This window comes from Vicugna pacos, chromosome 21 (assembly GCF_048564905.1).
Source record: "Vicugna pacos chromosome 21, VicPac4, whole genome shotgun sequence".
Lineage (NCBI taxonomy): Eukaryota > Metazoa > Chordata > Mammalia > Artiodactyla > Camelidae > Vicugna > Vicugna pacos.
The window spans coordinates 30756700-30779715 of NC_133007.1; the positions used below are offsets into that span (position 1 = coordinate 30756700).

Below are 23016 nucleotides of genomic sequence, written 5' to 3' on the forward strand. Positions count from 1 at the left end.
GCAGTGTCCTCCACCCTTTTCTCTTAGACTGTGATGAGCTGGGGTCTGTTTGTCCTCAGGGAAAAGCAGAAGCTCTTCTGGAAATACCAAGCCAGTCTTTGCTGGGACAAACCTTGGGGCTGAGACAAAAGGGAAGCGAGGCAGGCTTGGAAGAGCAGCAGGACCCCGGGCGGCGCGGGGGCTTTCTGACGTTCTGACTGTGGGACGGGCACGACTCGCAGCTCTGGTTTCTCTGCAAGACGGCAGGAGGACACCCCCACCACATGCCCTCTGAGTCCCACCAACCTGCCAGTCTCAGCCCTGGGAGGGTTACAGGAGCCAGTCAATGCTCTACGCTCATAAAAGATCAGCCCAGAGCCTTCCAGAACCTTCCACAGAGTCATCGCAATGAAAAGCAAACAGCACAAGTGGGGCTCTCACTCATAAACATCTCACTGTCATGCCAGCCAGAGGAGGTAGTTACCACCCCGAACCCATTTTTCAGATGCAAATACTGAGGCCCAGGGTGGTGGTGAAATTTAACTAAGGTCACTCTTGGAGCTGAGGCTTGAACCCAGGTTGTCAGCCTGAAGGGCCACTTGTTCACCATCAGCTTCTCCTGTCTCTCCAGGGACTTGAGAGATGGGAGTTATTATTATTAGGTTTTGGTGAAAGACAATTTTCTATTAAAAAAAAACCCTTTTGCTTTGAGGTCACTGGAGATTCACATGCAGTTGTAAGGAATCATGTGGCGGGATCCTGTTCCTGTCACCTTAATGGTGACATCTGGCATAGCTCGAGAACAATGTCACAACCAGAGAAGAACATTGTAACAACCCACCCCCGTTATTCATGCAATACGGCAAAAAGGGATGTGAGGGGGCCATGTGGAGCACAGACCGTGTCTCCCTCACTCTCCTACCTCTGCCTCTCACTCTACCTTACGTTAAATCTCATGACGCGACTCCCTCGGAAAATGTAAGTTCCACGAGGTCGACGACTCTTGTCCACTGCGTTTGCTGTTGTATCCCCAGTGCCTAGAATAGTGCGTGTTTGCTGCACACGGTTTTAGCAAATATTTTTAAAGGGATGGATGAACGGATGATGCTTTTTCAGAGACCCCTGTAACCCTTCTGAATTCCCTTTAAAAAAACCCTGTAAAGTGGGCTGACTGCTCCCAGCCTGCAGGTGCGCTGAGGATCAGGCAATGTGACCCACATCCCGTGCCTGGCACGTGGTGTCCAGCGGGACAGAACACGATGGGCTGAGCTGTGTGTGCTCCCCAGGCACCCAGGGAGACTCCCCCTGCATCTCCGGCCTGTGTCGCTGGCCACTCTGGAAGCTGCCATGACTGCCTTCCAGGGTCTCTGGGGTTTGTCTGCCCCTTAATGGCCTGTGATCTTTCAACAGTTAAGAGCATCGCTAACAAGAGATTCGAGAACGATTTGTGTCACTTGAAGGAGGCTGGCTTTCTGGAGGGTGATGTGGGTCTTAAGTACCGTGCAGCTGCATCAAGTCTCTGTTAATTCTGCTGACTTGAAATAATAAACAGCTTCACACCCTCCATTGTTCTGGGGCCTCATGCAAACCAAGTGGGCCCTCTGCCCAGAACCCTACAAGGATTCGTTAAACAGGGGCTGTTGCACCTCCACCTCACAGGTGAGGCTCCCCTGCCCGAGGGGTTCTGGCAAAGAGCAGAGCCACTGAGCATCAAGTGTTTACCCGTCTCCTGACCCACAGAACCAGAGAGTTTTCACAACCCGCGCCTGCCTCCTGAGGTGCCGGCTCTGCATGTGGGATCTTTTCACATGAAGAATGGGACGTGGTACACCCCAGCACACACCTGCTCTCCCTGCATGTTCCTTTTAGTTCATGACAGGCAAGGATTTAAAAACAAACATATATTTATTTCTATCAAAAACTAAGTATTGTAGCATGTTCATTATAAAACAAAACATTCATTATAGAAAATTTATCAAGAATGGAAATGCTTAAGGAGTAGTTTATCAATTAACTGTAATCCTGCCGTTCTGGAATGAATTGCTTTATTTTATTTTATGTTTTATTTTTCTGCTATGTCTCGTGTCTTTTTTAATGGAGGCGCTGGGGAAGGAAGCCAGGACCCGTGCATGCTAAGCGCCTGCTCGACCACTGAGCTAGACCCTCCCCTCTTGTGGCTTGTTCTGTCTCTCTCTCCTCTGTCTCCGTCCTTCTCTCTAGATAACGCAGTTTCGATTATTTTATCATTTTAGAACTTGTTTTTCTCATGAATATTTTATCATAAAATATTTTTATTTCTTTAAATATTCTCTGGGAACTTACATATTTTAAAATAAAAAAATCAAGTCCTGTGGTGGAAGATGAAGAAGGCAAAAGTCCAGAGGGTGGTTCTGCCAGTGAGCAGAGGAGCCGGGGGCCCAGTGGTGGTACCCACCTTGCTGTTCGTCGTTTGAGTCACCCTTCCCCCACTGATGGGCACTTGTGTTGGTCCTGAATATTCACCTTTATAAATAATGATGTGGATGGATTCCCTTAGACATGAATCCATGTGAACCTGCCTGCCTGTGTCCTTCAGTGGGTTCCCAATGGAGGTCCCAGATCAAAGGGCGTGGACACATCTAAGCTCCTGGTGTGAACGGACAGAGGCTGCACGTTCATCTACAGAGCCTCTCAGCAGCGAATGCAAATGCCTGTCTCGCGTGCCTTTGACAACACTGAGTAATGAGATCTTGAACTTCCTTTTTTGGTTGTTGCCAACTTAAGGAGCAAGGATTTCTAGTCACAAGCTTGGTTCTGAAATACCTGACTTCACTTCCAGACACCTTCATCCTGAACCCAGTCTCTGGAGGAAGCGCTAAGGAGCCAGCAGACTGGGGCAGAGCACCTAGCGGTGGTGATGGAGGTGGAGAGCCGGGAACTTTTTCTGCAAAACCGCTCCCTTCCCTTTGGGGAGCTCAGGCCTGGGGGCAGAGACCACCTCTCTGGGTACTTATCAGTCTTGGCTGTCGGTGGGGAATTTGCTGGGAGGTCTGGTGGGGAACTGGAACCAGGGAAGGGCACGCAGACGCCTGAGACTCGTGGGTGGGAAATGCCTTGCAAACTCTCCGCCTGTGGCTGAAAGGAACTTGAGATAAGAAGCCTGCCCCCTTTTAGAGAGCAGATGGTCTGGGGGAGGACTTCTGGAGACTGCGGTGCCCACATGCCCCGCAGGGGTGGACTTTGTGAAGCTGGCGGTGGCTTGTCCCCTCTCCTCGACCCCGAGCCCCAGCCTCTGCCCACCCCACCGATCACTGTCTCCCTTGACCCAGATGACATAGGCCATCAGTGCGTAGGTGCATCAAGGAGAGAGACCCGGCCGCGCCTGCCCTACAGAACCCAGAAAACACCACCACAGCATCTGGTCGGCGGCGCTGAGCCCTCGGGCCCTGTATCTCAGAGAAAATCTGCAATTCCAGTCACTGAAGTCTCGGCCCTGGCTGCCTGGTTTTCTGCTTGTCCCCACTTACTTTCGACTTTTTTTTCCTGTTGAGGTGAAATCAACACGCTGTAAAGTGAACTGTTTAAAGTGTCCCGATCAGCAGCACTTGGCCCATTCTGTGCTGTGCAGTCACCACCCCACCTCAGCGCAGGGCACCTTCATCACCCCAGAAAGACATCCTGGACCTTGGGTTGTCACCTTCACCCCACCTCCCCCAGCCTCTGGCAGCCACTCATCTCCTCTCTGCCTTGTCTGGCATTTAAGTGGAATCACACGAGTGCCTGCCTCCTTCGCTGAGCGTCATCTTGTCAAGCTTCATGCGTTTTGCAGCCTGTACCAGCACTGCCTTCCTTCCATCCCGTGGCAGGACGCTGGTGTATCCATTCGGCCCTTGGACACTTGGGTTGTTTCTATCTTTGCCTGTTGTGAACACAGCTGCTGTGAGCACCCATGCACACAGTTCTGCCTAAGTGCCTGTTTCCAATCTTTCAGGTGCCCACCCACCCAGGAAGGGAACTGCTGGGTCATGTGCTGACTTTGTATTTAACTTTTTGAGGAGTCACCAGATGCTCTTCCACAGCAGCTGCACCATTTTACATTCCCACCAGCAAGGCGGGAGGGTTGGTTCCAGCTTCTCCAGCTCAGGCTTATTCTAACAGCATCTTTCCAGAGGCAACATCCTGCCTCTTTGATCTGCAGGATAATCCAGTGTGGACGGGGGAGAAGGCGCTGCCTTCCACATTGTTCCCTCGTCAGCCTCCACGTAAGACCCCGGGCAGACAGCGATCCCCTTCCCCATTTCCCAGCCACCACTCCACCTCTCCCACCTGGGTTTCCTCATTTAGAGAACGAGGCAACTAAACCCTAGAGCCACAGCCCGGCGCCGGGCTCACAGGGGCACTCAGTGAAGAACGGCTGGGCCACACGGGCAAGCGTGGGGGCGTGTGGGGGCGCTGCGGGAGGCGCCGCGACTGCGGGGCCCTAGGCTGACGCTCTTTCCACTACTCCGTGTAGCTGTGAATGATGTAACACGTACTGTTAGAACCATATCTACGACGGAAAAGGCACTTGTAACGTGTAAAGAAATGCCAAAAAAAGACGGGGAACGGAACCAGGCTGGTTCTGACTGCACCTCTTTCGGGGAGGGTGGGATGTCCAGGGGCAGCTGCTGTCCTGAATTGATGGCTATTGAGGAGGGAGTGGCTGTGGCCACCTCTGCGGCCTGCCGAGCTCTACACACAACCTTTCAAGGGCCAAACAAATGCAGTGATTTGCTGAGAAAAGGCCTTTTGGGGCCACTTCCGGCACTAAGGTCTGAGGACTTCTGGGACAAAACCAGCATCCATCATCTGCCATGACATGGTCCTGTCAATGGCCACCCTAATGGGAACAGGGCTCAGCGGGACAGTGTGACTGCTCCCCTCCCCTCCACGCTGCCCTGCAGTCCTGGGGCAGCAAAAAGGAGGGCAGGGCTGGTCTCCTCCTCGCAGCTGTCCCGCAGCTCCTTTAGGCTACAGGAATCAGAGCCACTGGCTGCTGGGAGTCCAGACTCCTGCCTGCAGGAACTCCAAGGCTGGGCACTGCATGGCCGTGGCAGGCCAGGTTTGGAGATGAGATAGGTGGCCTCCCCGGGAAGGACAGGATACACCCTGGTCATGGCCAGAGCTCTGGTTCTGGAGCATGCTCTTCCCCACAGGCTATATGATCTCGAGTAAGTCTCGCATCTCTCCACAGGGTAGGTACATTTTTATCTGTGAAATGAAGAGGAACTTTCACCCTACAGGGCTGTGAGAGCAGACAAAGCACGGAAGGCAAACACACGCTCCTCAATGAACAGACACTATTTTGCATACATGAAAAAGGGGGTCGTTCAGGCCAAAGTCCAACAGAAGTAGAATTGAAGCCACAGATGTAATTAAAAAATGTCCAGCAACCACGTTTAAAAGGATGTAAAAGGGAACAGGTGGAATTGATTTTCAAAACATTTTAACCCAGTGTCTCCAAATTATACCGTCCTGCAATTAAGATAAACTATTGGCACACTTAATGCTTTTTTATGCGAACTACTCGAAATCTGGCACACAGCCCCGCTCCCACCAGCCACATTTCAAGGGCCTCAGCGAGTAACCACACAACCGGTCCTGGTCACGTCGGGGAAACTGGTGACCGGGACGAGGGTGGCTCAGGGGCTGGGTGAGGTCAGAAGCCAGACCAGAGTGTATTTAATTAAAAGGTGGATCAAAAAAAAAAAAAAAGGTCATCCCATTTCTGCATTTTAGGAAAGAAATTCTAGATGGATGCTGACCAAAATGCTAACTATCTCTGGCTGGTGGGTTACGGCAGGGTTTTGGCTTTTGTCGCTGTTTTATCTGTGTTTTCTCATCTTCCCACAGCCAACACATGCTCACTGGGGACCTAGAACTTTCAAAAGTATAAGTACCATATTGGAACTCTAACAACTAACTTCAGTCTCTGGGGTACACAGATGGAAAGGAGGCGGAGGAATCTCTGAGCAGAGTTGGGGTGAGAAGGGGTGCTGCTTCTCTGAGACGCCATAGCCCTTGGCGTCTGAAGCCACATTCTGACCCTCTCCTGACTCACCCTGACTTGTGAGGTCTCCTCTGGGCACACCAACACCCACCCCAGACTGCAAGCAACTTCAGGGAAGGGAAAATGAATTTACTGAGCACCTACTAAGTGCCTGGCATTGTTCAGGACACAACCTTGCATCCATCTTTATCTTACAGATGAAAACACAGAAGCTCAGAGAGGGCAAAACACCTGCCCAGGAGCCCTCAGCCTCTGAGTGGAGGTGGCCAGAGGCTGGTGATGACAGTGGCCCCAGGGGCTGCACTCTCAGAAGCATGGAGCCCAGGCATATGAGTCCATTTCACCCTCCAACAGCCCTGCAGAGTAGGGTGCTCGCCCTAAGCCCCATTTGCAGTTGGGCTAGGTACAGCCTGGGCTGTGTGCCTGGCTCCCAGGAAACGAGAGTGCTCAGAGGGCTCCCCTCTAGGCCACCTGCCCCTTCTTCTCTACAGAGACCACAGCTCCTTCCTCTACATCACACTCCTGGCTCCTGCAGCGTGGACTCCATCCATATCGTTGACTTTTCTGTGCCTCCTCGTGTGTCCCAGCATGGTGGGCACCCAGGAGATGCCCCCTGGGCTCCCAGGGATGGGAGCCCGTCCACTCCACCACTGGCCTCCGGCAGAGAGACCAGCATGTGCTTCTGCGCCCTGCTCCGGGCTCTAAACAAAATCAGACAAGTCTTAGGATCAGGATTGGAGGAACCACAAAAGGAGAAATGTGAACAGAAAACAAAACAAACACCTATGTGTGCAGGGGCTGCAGCAGTACGTGTGCGCGCGGGGCTCGGGGTGGGAGGGGGCTGCTGAATTTAGGCAAAGGTTCAAGCTGATCATTGCTGTTAGCAGAGTCCAAATGGGGAGCCAGGAAAGGGCCTCAGGGAAGCCGCGTGCCTTCACTCATCGTCTTGTGCCCCAGCCCATTCACACACAAGCACCTGCGGGCCACCTGTGTGGCGAGGGCACGGTGCCCGCACGGGGCGCCTACTTAACCAGAATGTCAGGACGGATAACGCGGACAGGCCTGCCAGGAGCTGGGCACAGTGTGGGAGCGCCATCAGCTCCCTGCCCTGGTGTTCCCACTCCACGGGTGGCTGGCTGCCCAAGGCTCAGAGGTGCACGGGCTGTGCTCACGCGTGCAGACGATGTGGCTGTCCCCTTGGGGGAAAGAACACCCCTCATTGTAAGCAAAAGGCCCGGGAGGCTTTAAAACACGCTCGTGTCCGGGCCACCTGGACGTTCCGATCCACGGGTCTTTGTTTATTTACTCGTTTGTTGTTTCTGTTTCGCCCCTGGTGGTTCTCAAGAGCGGCTGGGTTGAAAGCTTGGCCCTAACCCAGCACCATGCGCAGTGAGGCCCCCATATCTTCAGCGGGTGTCCCTCGGGAGCCTGTCGCAAGGGCCTGAGCGGGCTGAACGCCCACCCGTCACCGTGTGGGAACGTGTGATTGTTGAACAAGGGCCCCCGGTTCTCAGCCGGCCTCTCTCCCACAGGCCAGGCTGCCGACTCAGGCACCCAGAGCCATCGCTGGCTTTCTGGATGTTGTAAAACGCAGATTGCTGCTTGTAGCCACTCAGGGTATATAACACGAGGTAATCAATCCAAACGAATAAACACAGTGCAGAGAATCAAAACCAGCCGCAGCGTGAAAGCCAGCAGGCGGCAACACCGCAGCCTGGAGACGAGAGGCGGGGCAGGGCTGGGCCCACGGGGCCTGGGAGCCTCATCTGAGGCCTGACTGTAATCATCGCCCTGGCTGGCTGGGGAGGACCGACGGCTGCGTGCCAGCCGGTGCCTTCCAGGCCCTCCCTGACCCTTCTCCTTGTCCCTGCCCCCGAGACACTGCCCCACCCTCTGCTGCTCTCCTGGGCTCCCCCTTACCTGTAACCATCTGAGGGGTTGAAAGATGGCCCCCCAAAGACATGCCCACATCTTAATCCTTGGACCCTGTGAGTGTGACCTTATTTGGAGAAAAGGCCTTTGTTGATGTAACGAGGTTAAGGATCTCCAGCTGAGGTCATCCTAAATGGGCCTGAGTGGGCCTTAAACCCAGTGAACGGGTGTACTTACAAGAGATGGAAGAGGAGGAGGGGCCGCGTGATGACAGAGGCAGAGGCGGGAGGGATGAGGCCGCCAGCCAAGGGACGCCTGCCGCCCCCAGGAGCTTCAGCCTTCAGAGGGGGCCCGGCCCTGCTGACACCTCAGCTTCAGACCTCCTGCCTCCAGAACTGGGAGAGAATGAACTGCTGTTTTATGTCCCTGGTCTGGGATAGCCATCTGCAGTGGTCCTAGGATCTACGGTGGTCCTAGAAAACGCATGCACAGTCCAACTGTCTATTTTACTTTCCGAAAACCTGTCCACGGGCTGCCCCACTCAAGTGGAAGGAGGGTAGTGGTGTGTGTGTGTGGTGTCCACATGTGTAGCCCCAGTGCCTTCGTCAGGCAAAACTCCAGCCCCCAGCCCCAGGGAAGGGGGAGCAGCCATTGCTCGGTTCTCCAAGCCGGATTCTCAGTGTGTCCTGCGCCCACAGCAGCGTGCAGAGCCCCAGGGGTGCTAGGCTGAGGGGCCCTGCTCAGAACCCAGCTTAACCCATCCCAACCTCCACCACCTGGAGGCGGTGCATGCCCAGGCCTTTCCCTCGGGACACTCCGGGAGATGGCGCTCCCCATCACTGCCACGCGTCCTTGACCCCAGCCCCCCGTGTCACAGGGCTTCAGCCACAGGCAGCCCTGGGGTGCCAATGTCTCACTCTGCCTCAGAGCACCATCCCCTCGGCCCAGCCACGAGCTTCCCCAAAGCCATGCCTCCCCTGGGTGCAGCGTGCTAGCCCTCGGAAGTGCCCTGGGGCACGGTGGGGCCAGAAGAAGAGCAGACGTCTGTGCTGGCCGGCTCTGTCACAACCAAGTTCACCCTGGGGTAAGCGTCCCTGCTGGCTGTCTTCCGCTCACCCCTCCGGACCCACGACCACCCTCCAGGCCCTCTCTTCCATTGGGAGCTGAGTGGATGGTACAAGAGAGCAGGGAAGGAGGCTGGGTGTTCTCTGCCCCTCTCACTGGGCCACCCAGCCCACTGCATCCTCGTCCTTATGACCGCTGCCCTCGGCTGGGCCTCTCGGTGGCTCCTGTTCCTCCTGTTGCCTCTCTGTCCCCTCGGCCTTGCACTGTCTACTGCTGCCTGTCCTTGTCGAAGTCCAGCGAACTTGCCCACACCTGCGGACAATGCCTTTGTTAAGACCGCTTCCATTTAAAACCTTGTTTGAGTGGTTGTTTATTTCCCGCTGGGCAGGCCCCTGAACGGTCCTGTGTCCCTAGTGATACTGTTGCGCATCCCCTATTACCCACACTGGACAGGAGGCCACACCTCACACACCGTCTCGTGTCTGAGTCCAGCCTCGAAGGTCCCACCAGCACGTGAGCTCCCGGAGGTCAGGGCTTTGCTTTAATTAAAATTTGTACTGAGATCTCTGGGCAATAAAAACAATCCAGAGAGATTCAATACACTCTGTGTCCAGTTTCCCCCAGTGGTAGCATCAGCACAATGCCCTAAGTGTCGCGCTGACGCACACTGCCCACTCTACTCAGACTTCTCCAGTTCACCGTGGTCGTGTGTGTGTTTCTGTGCACCTTTATCACACGCGTAGGTTTGTGTATCCGTCACCACAGTCATGGCACAGAACATCTCCAAACCACAACGATGGTTTTAATCTGATTTCTTCAGAAGTTTTTATTAACTGGATTTCCTCAAGAGTCTCTTAAAATCTGATTTCATCACCATTTTATCCGCAGTGCCCAGAACCGTGCCTGGCACTTGGCAGAAATTCAAAATGTACCGACTTGGCTAAATGCTGGGTGCGTTTCATCCTGACTGCACCCCCTTCCTGTGGACAAGGATGTGGGGGCTGAGACGTCCACCGTGCTCCTGGGCGAGTGCGGGCTCCTCGTCGCTCTGTTGGACTGCCATCCAGGCTTTCCTTTCTGCTCAGGAAGGGCTGCCCTCTGTGGCCGGCACCACTGGCACCGGGTGCGGGGGGCTCCGCACATCCTTGTTCAATTCCATTCGCTGCAGCCTGAACGCATCCATCTCTTTCTACTCTGTGGTCCAGTGTGTTCTCCCGCAGCTGTGCTAGGCCGGCGTCCTCTGTGCTCGTCCAAGGATGATGAAAGCTCTGGGCAGGACGCAGCGGAGCCTGGAGCCTGGACGGCCTGATAACTGGCTTTCCCTTTGATGTTTTTCAAGTTCAGAGCGGACCCAGGCCCCCTGGGCCGGCCTTGCACGCTTGTTTATTTGTGTCCCGCATAGGCCTTTGAGATTTCCCCTTCCCGAGTGGGACAGCCATCATTACTGCTGTCATTACCCTATTGGAAATGTTGCTAAACCCCCTCTCCGCTCCATCCGACCCCTCCTCCCCAGTGCCCGAGGAAGACCACCCAGGGCGGCAGACTTCCCTCCATTTAATTTTCGTCTCAGGATGTAAGTTTGCAATTTCATCACAATTAAAAAAAAAAAACCCGAAAACAAAACAAAAAAAAAAGAGGCCAGCCTTTCCCCTCCCAGACCTGGGGGCCATCCCTCCCTGATGAGGCGGGGCTTCCAACGCAGGGAGGACAAGGGACCAATTTCGCAAGAGGACACACGATGCCGTCCTTCTGACTTAACGTTCCACTCGAGTTAGATCAGAAAGTCAGCTAAGCCGCGTTCTTCTCGTAAATACCAGCAAGTAACTCAGAGGGCACAGGAGAACCACGCCATTTCCTCTCCAAGAGCACACATGTGCTCTGGGCTGGAACGTTGTGGACCCTGAAGACATCTGCAAAGACCCTCGTGACTACGGGGCCCCCTTGCCACGTCTCCCCAGGTGTCGCCTCCTGTGTATAACATTCGCCTTTTGTTTTCTTCCTTCCTTCCTTATGCGGCTTTTCCTGGATCTTGTACAGCCGGGCCTATGACACACCCGTCATAGTTGCCCCACGCGCACGCGCATACGCTCCCAGTGCATTTCCCTCCCCTACTTCCAGCAGTTTCCTTTCTCCGTCTTTTGGAAAATGTTGCTACAGGGCTTGAGCATAACGGGATTCAAGTGGGTGACCTGCCGGGGAATCTGGCAGCTTCCACGACTCAGCTGGTTTCTCCTTCCTCCATCATGCTTTCCCACCCTCTTTTTGTGTTTTTTCCCCCCCTTCCTTCAGGGCAGTAATAACTGTGTGTGTGTTTTTTTCCCTGGTGAAGGCTGTTTTTCGACCTACCTTCAAGGAGAACATTGGGAGGGAGGAATAAGCCTTGTGTCAACCCCTTAAGTCCCCAACTTGGAGGAAAAAATGGTCTAGTCAAAGGAAAGGCAGTAGAAACGAACTGGTCTTTAAAATGATGCTCTATTCCATCTCCACTGAAGAAAATATAAATTCCAGCCTCTGTTACCCTGGTTTACCAATGTTGCGGGGCTGCTTGTGCAACCACACAGACTGCACACAGCACCACCCCGGGGGTGCCATTCACGTGGTGGCAGCACCATGCCACGTGCGGGACGGGCGAGGTCGGTTTGCACCCTGCAGTGGGTGTGGGGATAGACGCTGTCACGCACTGCTGGCTGCAGTGGGATTCAGCACAAGCCCTTTGGAAAGACGTATGACAATTACTACCCAAATTAAAAATGCGTTTTCCCTCGGACTCGGCAAGTCCCCTTGGGGGACCCTGTCCCACCGTTAGACGTGTGCTCTCACAAGTACGTGCAGGTTTATTTATTGCAGCACTGTTTGTGCTAGCAAAAGTTTAGAGGCAAACTAGGTGCTGGTTCATAGATGATGAGTCAAATAAATCATGGTATATCCATGCCGTGGAAAGCGACACAGACTGTAAAATGAAGAGGCAGATCCAGAGTCCCTGATGGGACTCTGTGACATCACTGTGACACATCCCTGAGAACCTCTGAGCTGTGGAAGTGTATGCCGTCTACTCCCCTGACGAGTTGGGTGCTGCTGAGCAAGTTATTTAACCTCTCTGGGTCTCACCTTCCTCACCTGTAAAATGAGGGTAGCAGTAGCACCTACCCTGTAGCACAGAAATCGAAGAGAGTTCACAAGTCAGTACAGACTAAACATTTAGGACAGCCCCTGGCACGCAGAAAGCGCTGTACCATCACCGTCACCATCATCGCCATCCTCAGCGTCAAAGAGGAAGCTCACGTGCGCAGACACAGGCTTCGGCCAGCCCTGCGAGGACAGGCTGGAGCCACAGCTGACAGGGGCTGCTGTTGCCAGGGAAACTGGAAGGCTGAAGGTCAGGATGAAGTGAAGGAGGACTCACTTTTAACCTGTGACTTTTGAACTTCTATCACATATCTGCATCCTCTGTTTTCTGCAGTATTTTAAGCGAAAGTTGCAAGCATCGCAGAAAGGTTGGAGAACTGGGCAGTGACCGTCCACGCTCCCGCCACCTCAGCTCTGTACTTAGCATGCTGCTGTAGCTGCTTTGCCTCTCATCCACCCACCCATCAGTCTGCCCACCTATCCACCCATGCTTCCACCTTTCTACTCACAAACCTACCCGTCTATTCATCCATCCACCTGTCTGTCCATCAAGCCCTCATATGACCTTCATAATGCATTTCAGCGTAAGCTGCAGATATCAGTGCTCCTCCCCCTAAACTCTCCGGCATGTGTATCATCAGCTGGAGTTTAGTATTTGTCTATGGGTTTTGCTTTTTTAGGTAAAACTCACACAGAGGAAGTGCACAGATCTGAGGTGTCTGCCCGACGGCTTTGATAATGCATTGCCTATTTGAAACATAAATCACCTGCTAGTAAAATGTGGCTGAGAGAGACTGAGACACACAAGCCAAAATAGTGTTTTGAACCCACAGAGAGGACAAACATCACGAAGCCAATGCGGTAACACATCTAGTGGAGAGGGCTTTACAAGTGACAGAGGTCTGTACAGACGGGTCTCAGTTACGGACCATCCCTGTTCCCAGGACGCTTGTCCCCTTCTGGAATGTTCATAGCTAGATTCTCAGGCAGGAAGTGCAATCAAGTTGGAGGAGTTGGCGTCAGCCTGCGGGGTTCAAATCCCCGCCCCTTTGCTGGCTGGCTGTGTTATCTTGGAGAAGTTTCTTAGTGTTTCTGAGCCTCAGCTTCCTCATCTGGGAAGGATGCTGTTTCCTGCTTGTGGTGGGGTTTGTGGGGAGGGTTCCGTGAGCTAAAACACACAGTGTGTTTAGAAGAGCATCTGTTGTCTAGTGGGTGCTCCTTAACCCTTGTCTCTTGCTATAAATCACACATTTCCCTACCTTTGCTTTTACTTAAAAAAAAATTGAATTGGAAAGACCCAAACCAGTGCAAGGTTAAGTTTTTCATCCTTAGGGGAAAAGCATCATCTCTCCCTGCAGCTCCATTGCCCTCCGCATCCTTTGCAAAGACCCAGGGAAATGAATCAGCCTGCAGCCTCTTGCTCTAATTCTTTGATTACTACATGATTGCAGCATCCACTCAGTCCGGGGCTAAAAATCGAAAGAAAACAAAAATTCTTGAGTCATTTCCAGATACTGAATCTGACACCACTATTCGTCTCTCAGTTTTGGCAAAACCTACAAAATGAGTGACCAAGAAGGGTAAACAAGTTTAAGTAAACACTCTATATACTGATTCATGATTTAAGTACATCGGTTAACATTTAGCTTCATTTACCGCAGTGTTTTAATGTCATTAAGAATGTGACTTCTTAGGAAAACTAAGAAAGTCTGTTTTTAGCCCAGACATGCAATTAAGGGAATTAGTAACGTGATACGTCATCCTCAGGAGCTCCGAGACAGTAAGAGCCCTCGTGCAACCCTTTTTAGACATTCTTACAACCCACGCCAGAGCTCACCGGGCTTCAGTCTGAGGGCAGCACGGAGGGGAAAAGGAAGAAAAAACGGAAAGGAAATCACTGCCCCAGCGCCGAACGGCAGTACGAAGGGATTTGTAATCGTGTACAGACACTGAATAGTCATAAAATCGGGGTCCATTCTGGGGAATTAAGTCGATTTCCTGTCTGGATTACAACCACTCTCAAGCATCCACTCCAGCTTTGCAAGGATTCATGTGTGTGAGACTGGAGAGTGTTTTCTGGGGCTGGAATGGTGGGGGGGAAGAGAGGAGGGATTTATTTTTTCCCCGTTAGGGGCCCTGATGGAGAATTCCATCTCTGACAAGCTTTGGGGTTTCGCTAGTTTCCGGGAGCTGGAGACCCGCTGGGTCAGGGGCTCTGCGCCTTGGCGCCTGAAGGGGGCCTCTTCAAAGTGGGACTGGCCCGCGCACTGTGGGACATTGAGCAGCGCCCCTGGTTCCCTCACTGGACACCAGAGAACCGCCCCGGCCCGGTCGAGAGCACTGATTCCAGAGTCCGACGTCTGGGTCCAGTGGGTAGGGGCTGGACTAACTTTTCAATTGTCTTCACTTCAGTTGTTCATCCATAAAATGAGGGCGTCCCCACAGAGCCTCCCTCGTGGGTCTCCCTCAGGAGATCAAACAAGAGAATGTCGGTGGAACTCCTAGCTCAGTGCCCCATACATGGTCAGGGTCAAGTCTCTGGCCGTTACTACTGTTGTGAGGTCGCAGGTGGTGGGTGGAGGGAGGCGGGAGGAACACGGCCCTGAGCCCTGGCAGGTTGAATCTGAGGCTGACCCAGTTGTCTGCCTACCTGATTGTCGCCCCCACTCCCTTCTTCAGAGCCCAGGGTGGCCCCACCCACCGCCCACTCTGTCCGCCTGGCTCTGTCCGGCCACTGCCTGCCTGGCTTTAGCCTTCCCTGGGTCCTGCAGCCCCACACCCCTCCTCCCTCTCAATCCCAAGTGGTCAGAGCCTGTTGCACAACTGCATGTTGCCTTCTGTCTTCCCCTCCCCCATTGCTGTGGGCACGGCACCTCGGGGGCACAGCCAGAGCAGACACTGGCCTCACAAGGCAGCTGAGGGAGTGACCCTGACCCTGGGGACCTAGAACCATGCTGAACACGTGGCAGGTGCCCAGTGAATGCTGAGCATAAGAGATTGTAGGAATGAAAGGTTGGGTCTGTGCCTCTGAGTGGTATGCCCACTTCTTCCCAGAAAGAAAAAGTGAGGGGAAAAAAGACACGAAGTGTTGTTTGGATTTTATGTGAGCACAGGAAAGATTACCTTCCTGGAGGGTAAAGTTCACCCTGCCTACCTACTTATTCAGTAGCCACTTACTCACATATCTACCCATCTAGCAGTCCAGCCACGCACCCACCCACCCACTGGTCTACCCATCTGTCTACCCATATACCCATCCATCCATCCATCCACCCCTCCACCTACCCATCCATCCATCCATCCTCCGATCTACCCACCCATTCCTCAAAAATGTATTCCGACCACGTGCCAAGCACCGGTTGGGCTAGACTCTGAGGGTACAGAGGTATTTTAGCATCCATTCTGAAATAATTCAGAGCAAAGCTCAACCAGAGGAGATACCATGGGTGTTTGCTGAATGACTGAGTGAATGGATGAGTGAAGCAACAGATGGCATCAGGGCAGATTAGTCCCAAGAACCAGTAGTTGCTTCCGGCTTCTGAGGCCTCTGGTGTCTCGGGCCTTTGGCTCTGTCTGCAGGCGCCAGGCTCCCCTAAGCAGAGGGCCAGCAGTGGGGGTGGCGGGCAGAGCGACATCTCCCCACACAAGCAGAGCTCCCTCTGAGGGTGTGCGGTGCTGGCCAGCGGCTGGGGAACACTTCTACACTCGGGGACCCCTCCCGAGGAGACCCCTCATCCACGCTGAATTGCTTGGTCCTTGCCAACTGGGCCAGTTAGTTATCAACCCACAACCCTGGCACTGGTGCAAAGCAGGGCTTTGGGAGCTGGGGCACCCATCTTGGGAAGCTCCACTCCCTCCTCTAGTGAGCTCAAAATCTCCCTCCTTCTCCGGAAAGCCTATCATCAAAAGAAACAACGTGAAAAAAAAATAGGAAAAGTTGAGGCACCATGATGCTTGTCAACCGAGACACACGCTGTGCTTGGCACTCCGGGGCAAAGCGAGAAGCCCTGTTAGCCTACCCTCCGGCCTGTGACCTTGTGAGCTGTTGGAAGGGGACGTGTTTACCTGGATGGATGATCATCAGTGTCACTTCCCATTTGTCAGGTCAGACAGCAGCTGGAACGGGGCGGGGGGGGGCTGGGAAGGGCCTGACTGAGACGAGCGTGCCCCACCTGCCCGCACAGCTCGGGGAGGATGGAAGAGGAGCAGGCTGACCAGGGCGTTTCTTAGGCAGGCGGCGCCGTCCTGTCAGCCGGTGGCGTGGCCTCCAGCCCCTCCTTAGTCACTCCTCTAAGAAGCCGAGGGGCCCAGACTCCCGGCTCCTTCACGTTGCAGCTGCAGGCAGGCGAGACCCAGGCTCCGGGGAGAGAGATCAGACCCTCCACAGCGCACGTGCCCGGTGAGCAGGGCGACAGCTGTGCCATCACTCTGGTCCAGCACCACACAAGCACTTCCCGAGGGACGGCTCGCCACCCCTCACAAGACGCCGGGGTGGGGGAGTACGTCATTGCCATGTTGTTCATGAAGCTGCTGAGGCTTAGCAAGATTCAAGCAACTTGACGAATAACATGGCAGGGCCAGGACCGGACCCAGGATGACACCTCCAAAGGACCAGTGTTGCAACAGGGTGGGACTAGGTGTCTTGGCACTGGGGCCGATCAGCTCCCAAAGGGCTGCAGCTCCCCAGGCTGGAGATGACAGGGCCAAGCCGTCCATTCTGGGGATGGAGAGCCTGGGGCGTGGGTGGGGGACTGGTCCAGCGAGCAGGCTGCCAGTGCAGGGATCACCAGGGTCACCTGGGGACAGCCCTGAAGGTTGACTGACCAAACCTCTTTCCTCAAAGCAGCAGCAGGAGGGGAGGGAAGACAAGTCTCGGGAGTCCCGGCATCTTGCAGGGGCCCCACGGTGTGTTCAGAGCCGTCTAGACTGGCCCACCACGAGCGGACCCCTGAGAAGGTGCCCCAGCATCCGCAGTAGAGCTGGACACAGACCTCCCGAGCTATGGCAGGAAGACCAGCCTCGCTCCGTGAAAAGGAAGCTGGTGTTAACGTCAGAATAACAGAACTTACTTTCAAGGGCGAGGAGAAAGGGCTTCTGCAACCCAGCGCAGTCTCTTTCCCTCTGCTGATTGTTTTCTTCTCTTCATGCCCCCAAACATCAACCCCAGGGTGGAAGATCACTTCAAATCTTATTCTGTAGTGTGGAGTATTTTTCTTGCCGTTTCCTAGCAGAAACCAATTTTGGATGAATAACTTGGGACCGCAGAAACACGACACCTAAGCACCAGCGCTGGGTGGCAAATTTCTCTGTGACCACAAATATCCTTTCTCCTCAAGGACCAGACTGGAAGCATCTGGGCTGTTTGTGCAGCCCATCCTCAGCAGGCGGAGGCGGGGCCGCCTGGTAGCAGCAATGTGCCCAGTTCCAGGTTCTACCCCCGGTGCCGTCCACCTGTCACCAGATGCCTTGTCCTCTTTGTTCTGTTTTCCACAGCGCCAGCAGGTTCTTTAGTCCCAGGCGTAAGATTCTCCTTGCGTGGAGGAGGAGGTGCCTAGCTCAAATCTCATGCTCACAAATATCCCAGGATCACCACTGACGCCCCGGCTCTGTGCGTGGTGAGGAGAGAAGGGTGGTGAACCAGGGCTCCTTGCCTCCATTCTTTAGTCCTCAATTTACCCTGGTGTTTGTAGCCTTTGATGCCCATCCTGTTGGAATTTGGACCCACTTTGGAAGTAGAAGAGGACCAGGCTGCTTACCTCCAGGGGCACACCACCCCCGACCATTAGCAGGGGAGCAGAGTGCAAAGCAATAAAGAAACCTAAAGGGGAGACTTGTCTACACCCCTTAGCCTCTGGTCTTTTTTATTCTCTCAAGATTGTATTACAAAAACTTTCAAACATATAGAAAAGTTACCCGTGGTGAACAGCCACATGTTCACCACTGAGATTGTACAACTGTCAACATTCTGTGATTCTTGCTTTATCACTTTCCCATCTTTCCTCCCTCTCTTAACCTCCATCCATCCATCCACTCATCCATCCTTCCACCCATCCCTCCATCCTTCCATCCACTTACCCTCCTATCCACCCATCCATCCTTCCAGCCAGCCAGCCACCTTATTCTTTTTAATACTCTATTTTTAGAACAGTTTTAGATGTACAGAACAATTGCCAAGACGGTACGGAGTCCCCATACATTCCACACTCAGTTTACCGACTTGTTAGCATCTTATGTCAGCACAGCACATGCAGTGTAATTAATGAGCCACTACTACTATGTTGCTATCACATCATGATTAACTCAAGCCCATACTTTATTCGTATTTCCCATTACGCTGTCTTTCTGTCCCAGGACCCCAACCAGGATCCAACATGACAGTTGTCATGTCTCCTTAGGATCTTCTTGGCTGGGACAGTTTCTCAAACTCTCCATGTTTCTGATGACCTTGACAGTTTTGAGGAATATTGGTTGGGTCTTTTGTAGACGGTCCCTCTGCCAGGATTTCCCTGGTGTTTGCTCGTGATTAGACAGGGATCCATGTTATTTTTGGACGCATGTCCTAGTCAGTTTATGAGCCTCTTTTGTCAAGTGAGGATGAAGAAAATGGTCCTCTCTCTGTATCTGGGAATGCTGTGTAACAGCAGGGAAGGCTAAGGTACTGCTGGGTTCAGATCCCAGCTCCAGCATTCACACGTGGGGACTGTGGCCAAGACACTTAGTTTCCTTAAGCCTCAGTTTCCTCCTCTGTAAAATGGGCACAGACGGTTCCTCACTCAGAAGGGGCTGTGAGGCTTCCATGCAACTCTGAGCACAGGGAGCCGTCGCCTAACACTGCCTGTTGTTTTTGATGCTACAAATGTCCAGCGTCTGACGTAGATAATTAAGATAAAACCTGCAGAGGTTTTGTTTTTGTTTGTCCCTTTCAACAGTGGGACAGTTGCATGTGACCCAGCCCACCCCCAAATGCTGGGGCTGGGGACACTGGTGATAGCTCTCGAGGAAGGAGTCGGGCTCCAGCCTGACGGGAAGCACAACCCCCCTCCAGAGGCCGGCCCACTGGCTGTCCAGCCTCTCCCAGGGCATCCCCCTCTCTACTCTCAGCCCCACGTCTCCAGCCAGGAGCTCCCTAATCCCCTGGTCGCTCCCCTGGCAGGCAAACACTTTCCTAATACTGCAGGGAGGAACATAGCTAATCCTTGGGCCTATCTTATTATTGCTGCAAATATTTCTTTTTTATTGGCTTGAAAGGAGATAAGCCGGGTGGAGGAAGAGCATCCTTCCCGGCCCCACGGGAATCCCAGGCATGTGGCCTGTGCTTCCCAAGTGCAGCCAGCAGGCTCTGAGGGAGGCTCCAAACAGTCTTCTGGCCCCAGGTCGATGGCTGCAAAACCAGAGTCAGGCAGCCCGAGATCACGGGTGGCTGTCCAGTGGTTTCTGGGCTGGAGCGGATATCCTTCTGGAAATTTCTCTGCATGCAGGAGGCCCGTGACGCTGTTGCTGGACACATGTGACATCTCATTTGCGAGCTGACTTCAGTTTCCAGAGATGGAGGAGCCAAAACCACGTCTCTGCTGCGGAAATCTGACTTTGCCGGGGAGGACAAACGTGGACTCGTGTTACCCAGCCCTGAGAGCAGGGTGGAATTCTCGGTAGATAACAGGCCCGGGGATGTCAGAGCCGAAAGGAGGCTTCCGGGCCACCTCGTAACTGCCACTGGCATTCACGGCGTTCTGACTGTGGGACGGGCTCTGTGCTGAGCAAGGGGCGCCTTATCTCCGCGAACCCTCCCATTCCCTCTGTGAATTTTATTGTCCCCATTTTATAGATGAGGAAACTGAGCCCTGAACATGAAGCCATGCATCCGAGACCCCACAACTAGAAGGTGGTGGGGCCCTGATTCAGCCCAGTGTCTGTTGGGCTCTGGAAACTGTTTCCTCACCTGGGCACCCACAACCACCCCATGCAGGGCTATTTAGCTTGCATTCAATGGGCTCCTTTGGGTGTCACTGAGTGGGACTCAGGGAGGTTGGAAGCCCCCAGGATTTGCACAGAGAACATTGTGCATTTTGCTGGGTGAGGGTTTCCGAGGGGGTTCAAAACCTGCACCCCTCATTTTTCAGAGACAGAAGCAGGGAGGCATGCAGGTTGCCATGGCTACCCAGCAAGTGAGATGCAGAGCTGGCCTCCGTCCCCCACTGCCCATCCACTGCTTTTCCTCACACCTTTTGTGCATGAGCACATTTTTAGAGTATTTTATTCCACATGAAACACACATAGAAAAGTGCCAGGTACATGTGCAGAGCTCAACGTGTTATCAACAGGGAACACACCTGTATGATCCCTCCCACCGCCACTGCTCATCAAGGAATAAAATTGTAGTGGTACCCAGAGCTCCTCCCCAGCTTGAAACCCACTTCTCCACAGGCAGCTGCTCTTCTAGCCCCTGGCATCCTGGGCCACTTCCACAGGCGCGGAGCCCGATGCGGACAGACTGACATGGTGCACACGCTGCAGAGCAGCTCTTGACCCAGCAAGATGAGACCGATGCACTGCCCTGCACCGGCCCGTCTCCAGGGCAGGGCAAAACGCTGCACGCACCTCCCGATGATCATCTATCCGTGCCCCTGCTGAGGGCCCACTGGCCGTTTCCAGTCTGGGGCTGCAGGGACAGGGCTTGTCTGCACGCCTGCTCGGCCTTCCTGCTGTGTGTGCACCTCGAAGCAGGCCTGCGGGGTCATCCAGCAGGTGCTATGTCAGGCACTGAAGATGCGGGAGTTTGTCCTCCTATGAGCAGCTGCTCACTTCCTTCCAGTAGTTAACTTAAGCCACGCTGGTGGGTGAGGGTGGAACACTTATTTTAAAATGTAAGTACAACTGGCCTGCTCTTTTGTTTTCTCCATCGTTTAAGGCCTTTTTCTGAGTCCCTCTCATTCCCTGGCCCATGACACACAAAGCCAGAGGCTGGACGCAGGCTGCCGCTGCCGCCCGGGGCCAGGATGACGGGTGGCCTATGAGCCTCGGTTCTCACAGTGGGGGTGCTGGGTGGGGGTCTTGAGGGGCCACCATGTGCTGGCTTTGGGCATAGCATCTGGGGCGGGAATTCTGGGTGGGAGGGGCTGTAGAACCAGGCCCGCCTGCTGGGACTACCGGGTTTTGATGAGCCCTGGGTGGGGCCGCTGGCAGCTCTAAGGCAGCGCGGGGTTTTCACTGCGTGCCTCTATCCTCTGTCTGTAAGGATGGAGTTCCCAGGGCCAACGGCACCGCTGGCTGAGTCCCATCGCTGCCTACGGCTACCTGTTAGCTGCCGCCCCCGTCGGGGAATAGGAGCTTGGTCGGGGTTGTGATGGCGGGTGCCCGCCCTGCACCGGGAATCTGAGCGGACCCCGACCTGCCACGTGATCCCTACCCACACGTGTCCATTAAGAACAGAAGATGGCTTCAGGCACAACTCTCTCCTTGGGTGGCCTGGGAATCCTGGTGTGCAGACCCCTCCTCCCCCAAGGCCACCCACATCTGGAGGGAGGTGGGGCTGGGGGACACAGCGGGCCGAGCTGCCTGAGGATGTACCTGGCTGCAGTCCCTCAGAGACTGCCAGCTGAGGGCCCCTCCGTGCGGGCCAGCCCCTAGACACTGAGCTGTCTCCACCCACACACCTCTGGCCCCACCAGCTGATAGGAAAGAACATCTCTAAATCGAACCCTAGGCTCTCTGCCACCCAGCCCCTCCCCCAGACCAGACCCTGAGCCCACACTTCAGGATGCAGTAAACCATTCCTCTCCCTCCTGGCTGCCCTGTGCGGCTCTCACTTACTCAAGGTGCCTCCTGCCTTCCCTCTGCACCCTTGTTTGGGACGTTTGGGACATTTGGGCCGATTCTAAGTGGCAGTTGTCAGAAGCCTCACTCTGAAATCTACGGAGAGACACTTTTCTCCCCCTCTTTGCTGCTAACGAAGCACTCTCACTGTCTGAAAACTCTCCAAGGTGCGGGTTTCTCTGTCATTGATTCTTTGTCCCTCTTTTCTTCTCTGCTCTCTGTGTTTGTCTGTGTCACCCTGCTGTGCCAGCTCACTTCTCCCAAGGCTCTTCAGCCACACACACACACACACACTCTTACCCAGAGATCCATGTGCAGGAAGTTCTAATCAACCCCAGAATGCAGGCAGTGCAATTCCTAGTGAGGACACAGGCACCCTCAGGATGCAATTCAACTGGCTCTAACTTGATGGAGTGTATGTATGTGTGGGCATGGATGTGTATATATGTGTGTGTGTGTGTGTGTAGGGGTCCCAGGGTTTATTTGCCTAAGATCATAAACAAACACACCCATGGATACAGCCACCCAAAACACTGCTCACCGCACGTCAGTGAGGAGCGTCTATTCACACATTTATGCACAGGTAGGGTGACTGTTTAACTGACCATCTCAGTCGGGACACTTTTGAGAGCGAGAGGGTGTCACGAGTAATGGTGCCAGGACCAGGGTGTAACACGGGCTGTACCCTCCCACCTGTATGCGGCAGGCAGTGGGGTGTGGGGGTCGTAGCCCCGTCGGAGAGCCAGCCGGCAGGGGCACATCCCGGCAGGGCTTGGCCTGTGCTGGGTCTGGGCCGGGCCGGGCTTAGGCCGTGGGCCACCCCTGCCACAGAGCCCCCGGCACGGCTGCCTCCACTTCTGGGCCAGAGGGAGGACTCCTGAGATAACGGAGCAGGACATGCACGCCGCTCTCAGCATTTCTTGACACAATGGAGAAATACTTCAGTTTGCATCTATTACACCAGAAATCCAAGCGAAAGAGATCAGAACCGAGCCAGACGCAAGATTTTCCCTGCTGTGGAATGCTTTAAGCCCTGCCGCCGCAGCCCACGGAATCGCCCCCTCTCCATCGACTGTGCTGGTCCCACCCGGCGTGGAGGGAGGCCGCCTCGCAGAGCAACTAGCCAGCTGGCT

General features: G+C 54.2%; 1 long non-coding RNA gene across 6 annotated transcripts in view; it reads right to left on the reverse strand.

Annotated features, from left to right (window-relative positions):
• Positions 1–23016, reverse strand: part of LOC116284928 (uncharacterized) — a 93739-nt gene that overhangs the window by 40146 nt on the left and 30577 nt on the right. Inside the window, exons 3-4 of one of the 6 annotated variants that reach the window (XR_012062629.1) lie at positions 17140–17294; positions 13447–13539 (exon numbers count right to left, since the gene is read on the reverse strand). The exons of 4 other annotated variants lie outside the window; for them this stretch is intronic. This is a non-coding gene — a long non-coding RNA (uncharacterized lncRNA). Of the gene's footprint in view, positions 1–13446; positions 13540–17139; positions 17295–23016 lie in introns of those variants that run through there. One more of the 6 variants, XR_012062626.1, reaches the window with a different exon arrangement.